The sequence below is a fragment of the Grampus griseus genome, assembly GCF_964374135.1.
Source record: "Grampus griseus genome assembly, chromosome: 7".
NCBI lineage: Eukaryota > Metazoa > Chordata > Mammalia > Artiodactyla > Delphinidae > Grampus > Grampus griseus.
Window position 1 is genome coordinate 94,725,675 of NC_139001.1, and position 7,868 is coordinate 94,733,542.

The window sequence follows — 7,868 nt, forward strand, 5'->3', positions numbered from 1 at the left end:
ATGAAGTACTCCTAAAGCAGCTCCAACATGGCCGAACTGCTAGGAACTTAACCCTCAAATCAACGTGTATCACTCGGTCCACGTGTATCAGGGCCAACTGTATAAGAGTTGCCCAAATTAATTTCCATGTACAATACGATGCTTATTAAGGGGAACTTTTTTTTAAGTGTGCTAATCTGATGTGTGTAAATAAATATATACTCACACATATGTATATGTAATTATTAACAGCAGCAACTATTCAGAATTTAGAGGAGCAAAAGAGTTTTTCCCAGAAACTATTTTATCAGTGGCTTTTTTCGGATTTGCCCACACGTGGTGGTATCAAACCGCAGACTGGCTGAAGTCAGCTGTACAGGTTTTAGCCTCTGTAAAGGCTGCCCCGCCTGACAGCCCCACCTGCAGGGGTCCGCTCCCATGGCTCCACCCATGGGAGGCAGCTGCACACAGCCAAAGGAACCCTGCAGACAGAAGGCGTCTAAAGACACAAAATAAACGTCCAAGTTCAGACACAAAAGCTTTTGTGTTGCGCACATTAAGACAGCCCTTGCAGTTTACAGTGAGGGTAAAGCAGGGTTTCTCAACGTCAGCACCGTTGGCTATTTGGGTGGGCTAATTCCTTGCTGTGGGACCGTCCTGTATGTTACAGGATGTTAATCTGCCTGCCTGGGCTCTCTCCACTGCATACACAGACATACACTCCCATACCCTTGGACCAAGATGTAACAAAGGTCGCCCTTCACCAACAGCTCAGAGGCCCTCGGGTGGAGGTTAGAACACCTTGGGAAGAAACACAGGAAATCAAGCCCAGTGCTGCCCCAGGAAGGGAGACGTGGTTTATTTTTAGAGCTCCCTTTTCATTCTTAGCAAATGCATCTATTTCTTATTCAAACACACATTTAATTAAATACACAAAGAGAGGGTGTGCCACTGAAAAAAATGCCGGCAGCCCTCTCAAATTATTTTTCCTTTGTTTTCAAATATTTACCTAATGAACGGAAACAAAACGAACATCTTTCCCAAAAGGCCATTCCAGCCCAAGAGAAATATTCTATAAACACGGACATAAATGACCACTGTAAAGAAAATATTTCCGGACATGCATCCACCCCCGAATCACTTCTTTTACACACGATTCTAACTTGTCGTGGTTCCTCCAGATCAAAGCAGCGTGGGAGCGGCAAATCAGAACAAGCAGCAAGGTAAGCATAGTGTCCCCAGACAGACTTGGGAGAGGCAGCCTGGGTATTGCAAAAAAAGAGCCGGGGATTCGGGGACAGGAAACCTGGATCTGAGTCTCTGTTCTACCACTTTCTCACCCTGGGGCTCTGACCAAATCACAACCTCCCAAGATGCCAGCTTTTATTTATGACATGGAGGGTGACGTGTGCTTCTAAGAGCTGCCTTGAGAACTAACTATTGGAACTAAGTGAAGGTTTTCATCCAGGTGTCAAATGTTATTACCTTTATTTTAGAATTACACACATCACCAGTCTCAGCCAGAGGTAACTGCTGGCTTTACCAATAGGAATTTTGTCACTGGAAACAGCCCCAGGGTTGGTTCCAACAGCATGAACAGCAGATCCAGAAGGTGGAAAAGAGTAGGAAACGTGAAAGCGTAGAGCACAAGAGCGAAGGGCAGGGAAGCCAGACTGCCTGGGTTCTCATCCCACTGGGTGACGCTGGGCAACTTGTTTGACTTCTACATGCTTCAGTCTCCACCTACAAACTGGGGATAACAGTGGCACCGTCGGTGCCCATTATTTGCGGTAGTGATACTTTACAAAAATCTCTGTGAACACTGACTTGGCAAATATTAAACCAGCGATCCTAGGGGAAGGGAATACGGGCTTAGGTTCCTGGGAGCCTCTGGTCAGAACATTTTTGTCCACTGATCAACACGTAACCATGGGGACTTCCCTGGCGGTCCAGTGGTTAAGACTCTGCGCTTCCACTGCAGGGGGCAAGGGTTCAATCCCTGGTCAGGAACGAAGATCCCACGTGTCTCGTGACCAATAAATAAATAAATACATACATAAAAAATTTGCTGTCACCTATTAAAATCTTTTTAAAATCAGAAATAAATCATTTTTTAAAATACATAACCATGTTTTATGTCCTTCCGTTTTAAGACACCTTATTTAATATATGCGGTTGATTCATCAATATTGAACTCACAGCCAACAGGACTATAACTCATGCTTGAAGAAGCTTATCTAACACACCTGTTTTCTCCCTAAGGCACAGCACAGCCTTCTAGCACTTCGGAACTCTAGATATAATTCCAGTACTACCCTTAGGGGCCATTTTAAACAACAAACTCACCAACCAAAAAAAAAAAAAGCTCAGAAATGCCAAGAGTTGCACTAATGAGACCACGAAGAGGACACCTTGTTATAGTAGGAGACCTGAAACAGGAAGGCAGAGCATCTCCTATCTGAGCTGGGAACATGCACATCAGTATCTCAAATTTTCCTCCACTCTGTGTGTGTCTACAAAGGGTCGCACAGTGCTACAACTACTGATTTGAGCGTTATACAAATAAGTTGTAACAAGGAGGCAAATTTGCACATACAGAATCCGCAAATAATGAGGATCAACTGTACCAGACTCACAAAGTAGCTCTGATGATTCAATGAATGGATACAGATAAAGCACTGAGAACTTCCCCATGTGCAGGAAGCACTCCACAGATGTTATTATTGGGGAGTCAAATATGTCCATAACATATCACATGGTGTAAAAGGCTTAACAAAACTGTGAAAAAAGAACTTAGATGGTGGTAGAGAACCACAGGCGAGGGAGTATGGCAAAGAATAAAGAAATCAAAAACCAAAACTCAGGAAATTTCTTCCCTAAAGGAATCTTCCACTTAACCTATTTAACTTTCTTTCTCTCCACCAAAAGGTTACACTCCCCAGGCCAGTCGTCTACCGTTCCGCTCTCACATACATTCTCTGGATGCTTTGTCCTTTTTGCAACGTATGGTAGGAAACTACATTTCCCCAACTCCCTCACCAACTGGCTTCCAGGTAGGGTTGGCCTGCGGGAGACAGCAGCAGCAGCTGGGAGGACAGGCGCAGGGAAGGGGTCGGGGTCTCTCATCCACTTTCCATCCACCCACCAGCATCGCCTCCAGGGATGCAGCCCTTTCCAAAGGGTTCTACTTCCCGTTTCTGGTAACACTTGCAACTCCCATGCTCCCTGCAGTCCTCGGGGTGGATTTCTTCTGGTGGCTGCAAATCTCTGGGTTGTCACATGCTCTTTGGTACATCAATGTCACCTCTTCCGTCACCTACAAGCCCAGTTTTCTGTAGTAGGTCCTCTGGTCAAAATGCCTAGTCCAGTTATCCTGACTGACATGATACCACATGTGGCTCCAAAAAGATGCTAAACCTGCAACTCTCCTGCCAAGACCAGCTCCCCTACACACACACACACACACACACACACACACACACACACACACACACACACACACACACACACACACACACCCCTGTCCTTCCCACAATCTCACCTCACATTCAGACTCTCTGGATTGAGGACAAATAAAGGTGCTTTGGTTTGCTTTCTTTTAATTCACTGCTGCCGGAAGAAAGTGCACTTACAAAACTATTACAGTTACTTCAGCTTTTTATCAAGTACGTTACCTCCCCCTTTCAACAAGGGTTACAGGCTGCCCCTGCTCCAACCGTCTCCTTCTGCTTAAGTACTATTTACTTTTAAAAGACTAAGCAGTACTCTCCCCTCACACATACCTTGATTTAAAAAAAAAAAAATCCAAATGTGGCCGATGGCACATGGCCAATTTCCTCTCCCGGTCAGCACTAGCCATGGCTGCTGACAGCGGCCAGTATAATCAATGTCCATTAATTCTGAGGCAATTTCCAATCTTCTCTTCCCATTGTTTCTTACTCAGGGCATAAAAATGCAACGCCTGACCATAATCACGAACAGGCGTAAAAGAGGAGTAAACAAGTTCAGGTGGATAAAAGAATGCAAGAGTGAACAAGATTCTGATAAGTGAATCACAGAAGCAGGAGAAAGGGGGCCTGTGGGCAATGCTCGCTACTCACTGAATGCCTGTTCCCTTCTCCTCCCTAGACGCACAGGTGGATGACGTGTCCCAGCAAGGTGAGGCCAGGGGACCTGCGTCTGTGCCCCCTTCCAGGGGGCTAGAATGAACGCCACCGCAGGGTGATCCTGGAGGGCAGAGGTTCACGAAGTCAGCGCCTATTTAGCCTTGGTCGTTAAATGACGTTTTTTCTTTAATTGAAGTAGAGTTGATTTTAAATATTGTAATAGTTTCAGGTGTACAGCAGTGATTCAGTTATACATATATATGTATATATCTATATTCCTTTTTCTCTGATTCTTTTCCATTTTAGGTTATTACAAGATATTGAATATTGTTTCCCATGCTATACAGTAAATCCTTGTTGTTTATTTTATATATAGTAGTATGTATCTGTTAATTCCATACTCCCAGTTTATCTCTCACCCCTCTCCTTTGGTAACCATAAGTTTGTTTCCTATGTCTGTGAGTCTGTTTCGTAAATAAGTTCATTTGTACTATTTTTTTTTAATTTTTTTTTTTTTTTTGCTGTACGCGGGTCTCTCACTGTTGTGGCCTCTCCCGTTGCGGAGCACAGGCTCCGGACACGCAGGCTCAGCGGCCATGGCTCACAGGCCTAGCCGCTCTGCGGCATGTGGGATCTTCCCGGACCGGGGCACAAACCCGTGTCCCCTGCATCGGCAGGCGGACTCTCAAACCACTACGCCACCAGGGAAGCCCCTTGTACTATTTTTTAGATTCCACATAGAAGTGATAGAATATTTGCCTTTGTCTGACTTACTTGACTTAGTACGATAATCTCTAGGTCCATCCATGTTGCTACAAATGACATTATTTCATTCTTTTTTATGGCTGAGTGATATTCTGTTGTATATATGTACCACATCTTTATCCATTCATCTGCCGATGGACATTTAGGTTGCTTTATGTCTTGGCTATTGTGAATAGTGCTGCTATGAACACTGGGGTGTATTTATCTTTTCAAATTCGACTTTTTCCAGATATATGCCCAAGAGTGGGATTGCTGGATCACTCGGTAACTATTTTTAGTTTTTCAAGGAACTTCCGTACTATTCTCCATAGTGGCTGTATCAAACTACATTCCCGCCAACAGTGCAAGAGGGTTCCCTTTTCTCCAAACCCTCTCCAGCATTTATTATGCTAAATGACTTCTTAAAAGGGGTAATTTCCCCACCTCCACCAGCCTAAAACTATGAACTAGGAAAAAGAAACTTGCACTGGGTATGACTATACGTATAGACACACACACACACACACACATACACACACACACACAGAGGTCCTTCTGTTACAGAAGGTCACAAACGCAGGACGTGTGCCTTTCAAATGAGCTGGGCAGACATCTGGTCAAGGTGGCCAAAGGCGTATATGAAATAACCCCCAGCAGGTCCCTTCCAGACGGATCTCTATAAAGAGAGATCACCATTTGGGTGAGGAACACAGAAATGGGCACTGTTCCTGGTTCCTCACTCATCTGTCGGGGAGAACAGTGCCCTGCAGACCAATAACACTTTCACTTTGTAGCATAAAAACCAGGATTCAGAGAGGTCAGGGTGGGCCCTCCAGCAGAAACAGCTGAGACCCCCATCTCCCAGGTCAGTGCTACTACTCAAAGCGGGTGGGAGCATCCACAGAGGGGGGCCAGTCCACCAAGTGTTTCTGGTCTTTGAAGAGCTAAGTACCAAAACTGAGGGTAAGTGTCCTTTTAACTTTTACAGTCAGTGGACAAGGTAACTCTATGTCTTTGAATCTCATAATAAAATTGAAGGCTAGTATTTTATACTTTTTTTTTTTAGATTAAGTTGTTTCAAACTAGTTTATTTAGGGGTTCCATTTTCACTCAACAAATTTTACGTATTTCTCATATGCTTCTTCACTCATTAGTTCATCTAGTTCTGAAGGGTTACTGAGTGTCATCTTGATCAGCCAGCCATCTTCATAGCAAGATTTGTTGACAAGTCCTCGATTTTCTGCCAGAGCTTCATTAATTTCAGTTAATTCTCCTGATAGAGGAGAATAGAGTTCACTAGCAGCTTTCACACTTTCCAAAACACCAAATTCCTCGTTTGTTCAATTTTGTCCCAACTTCAGGCAGACTACAGTAAACAACATTTCCCAAAGCTTCCTGTGTAAAATTGCTGATTCCCACTGTTCCAACACCGTTTTCTGCTGTTACCCATTCATGTTTGTCTGTGAATTTACGATCCGACAGCAGAGCGGGTCCGGTGCGCAGCGCCTGTACGGCGCCCGCCCGCAGTCCCCAGGGCCGCGGCAGCCAGGGCACGTTGGGCGCAGAGACGGCGCGCAGGCTGCAGACCGCGGCCCGCACGCTCCGTGCCACTCGCAGCGCCATGTGCGCAGGGGACCACTTTCTTCTTTCTTTAATCTCACTTTTTCTAGCAATTTATTTTTATGGTACCAGACCATGATGATTTAGAATTTTAAAAAACGGTTCCAGGCTTCCCTGGTGGCACAGTGGTTGAGAGTCCGCCTGCCGATGCAGGGGACATGGGTTCGTGCCCCGGTCCGGGAAGATCCCACATGCCGCGGAGCGGCTGGGCCCATGAGCCATGGCCGCTGAGCCTGCGTGGCCGGAGCCTGTGCTCCGCAATGGGAGAGGCCACAAACTCTTCAACCAAATTCCCATGGCCACCACACCCCCTTCCCCAATCCTTCCTGACTCACCCTCACCCAGGCTCTCCTCTACCTTTCACCCTTCCTTTCCAGCAGGCATCTCCCTTTAAATGGGTGGTGGTAAACTTTCCGGTAGCCCCTCCAATGCATGCGCAGTGGGCACTGACTCCTGTGAGCCATCCTGAGCTCAGACCAAAAGGAAGAGTTAAAAGTAATCAGTCATTCATCCACACAGCCTAAATAACACAGGACTCCGGTCCCAGAAAGTCATCACGGTAAAAGAAGAAAAAAACCGTCCGTGGCCCTTACCCGCGTTAATTAACCCGAGGGAGAGCCTCAGCCTACCCAACAGATGCTCTCTATCCATCACCTAAACCTGAGACGCAAAGTAAAGGAACCTTCGCCTGTCTCCTCCAGGGAGGTCGACATACGTGGTGAGATGCCACGCCGCCTTGGGGAGAAAGGAGAGGTTACTGACAGAGTGAGTCACGTGTGCGGCATCAGGTATGATGAAGTGTATTATGGGAAGGGGACGTGGACACGGCATTAGCTCTGTCCAGCGGGACCCACTGAACTGCCCATTACAAGGGAGCCCTGAACTAGTGGAGGAGGAGGACTTGGGGAGAAGGATTTAAACACATACACCTCCTTGAAAATGAATGAAGAGAAACCGTCTAGACGACAATGACGGGACAGTGACGTAACGAACGAAACCATAGGAAAGGGCGGAGCCAGGCAGCACCAACCCTCCCCGGAGCGTTCCAGGCAGGCCACGTGTTTTAGACTTTCCAGGGACAAAAGGATGGTAATTTTAACAGACGCCAACATCGGCACCTTTCACAGTTACTAAGACGTGTCATCCACGAGTTCAGAAAGGCAGGGACTCGAGGGGGATGTAAATGAGCAAGTATTCCACTAAGTCTCTGCACTTGTCTGGGTATTTGAAATATTTAAACATTTTTCAGTATTTTTTTTCAAGTATCGCCAGAGAACAGACACATGACGCTGTTTTGAAACGTCTTGCCACAAACCGGGAATTCTGATTAGATCCAGTCCAAACCAGGCATGCCTTGGGAAGACAACTGCTCTGCTGTTCCACGTCTGGCCTGGTGACAAGGGGCAGCCCCAGCCCTGA

The 7,868-nt window shown here is 46.2% G+C and overlaps 1 pseudogene across 1 annotated transcript; it reads right to left on the minus strand.

Annotated features, from left to right (window-relative positions):
• Window positions 1-5,935: 5,935 nt before the first annotated feature.
• LOC309825386 (glycine cleavage system H protein, mitochondrial-like) lies at window positions 5,936-6,452 on the minus strand (annotated as a pseudogene). The gene has a single exon. The product of its transcript is annotated as a glycine cleavage system H protein, mitochondrial-like (transcript).
• Between the last annotated feature and the right edge of the window lie 1,416 nt (window positions 6,453-7,868).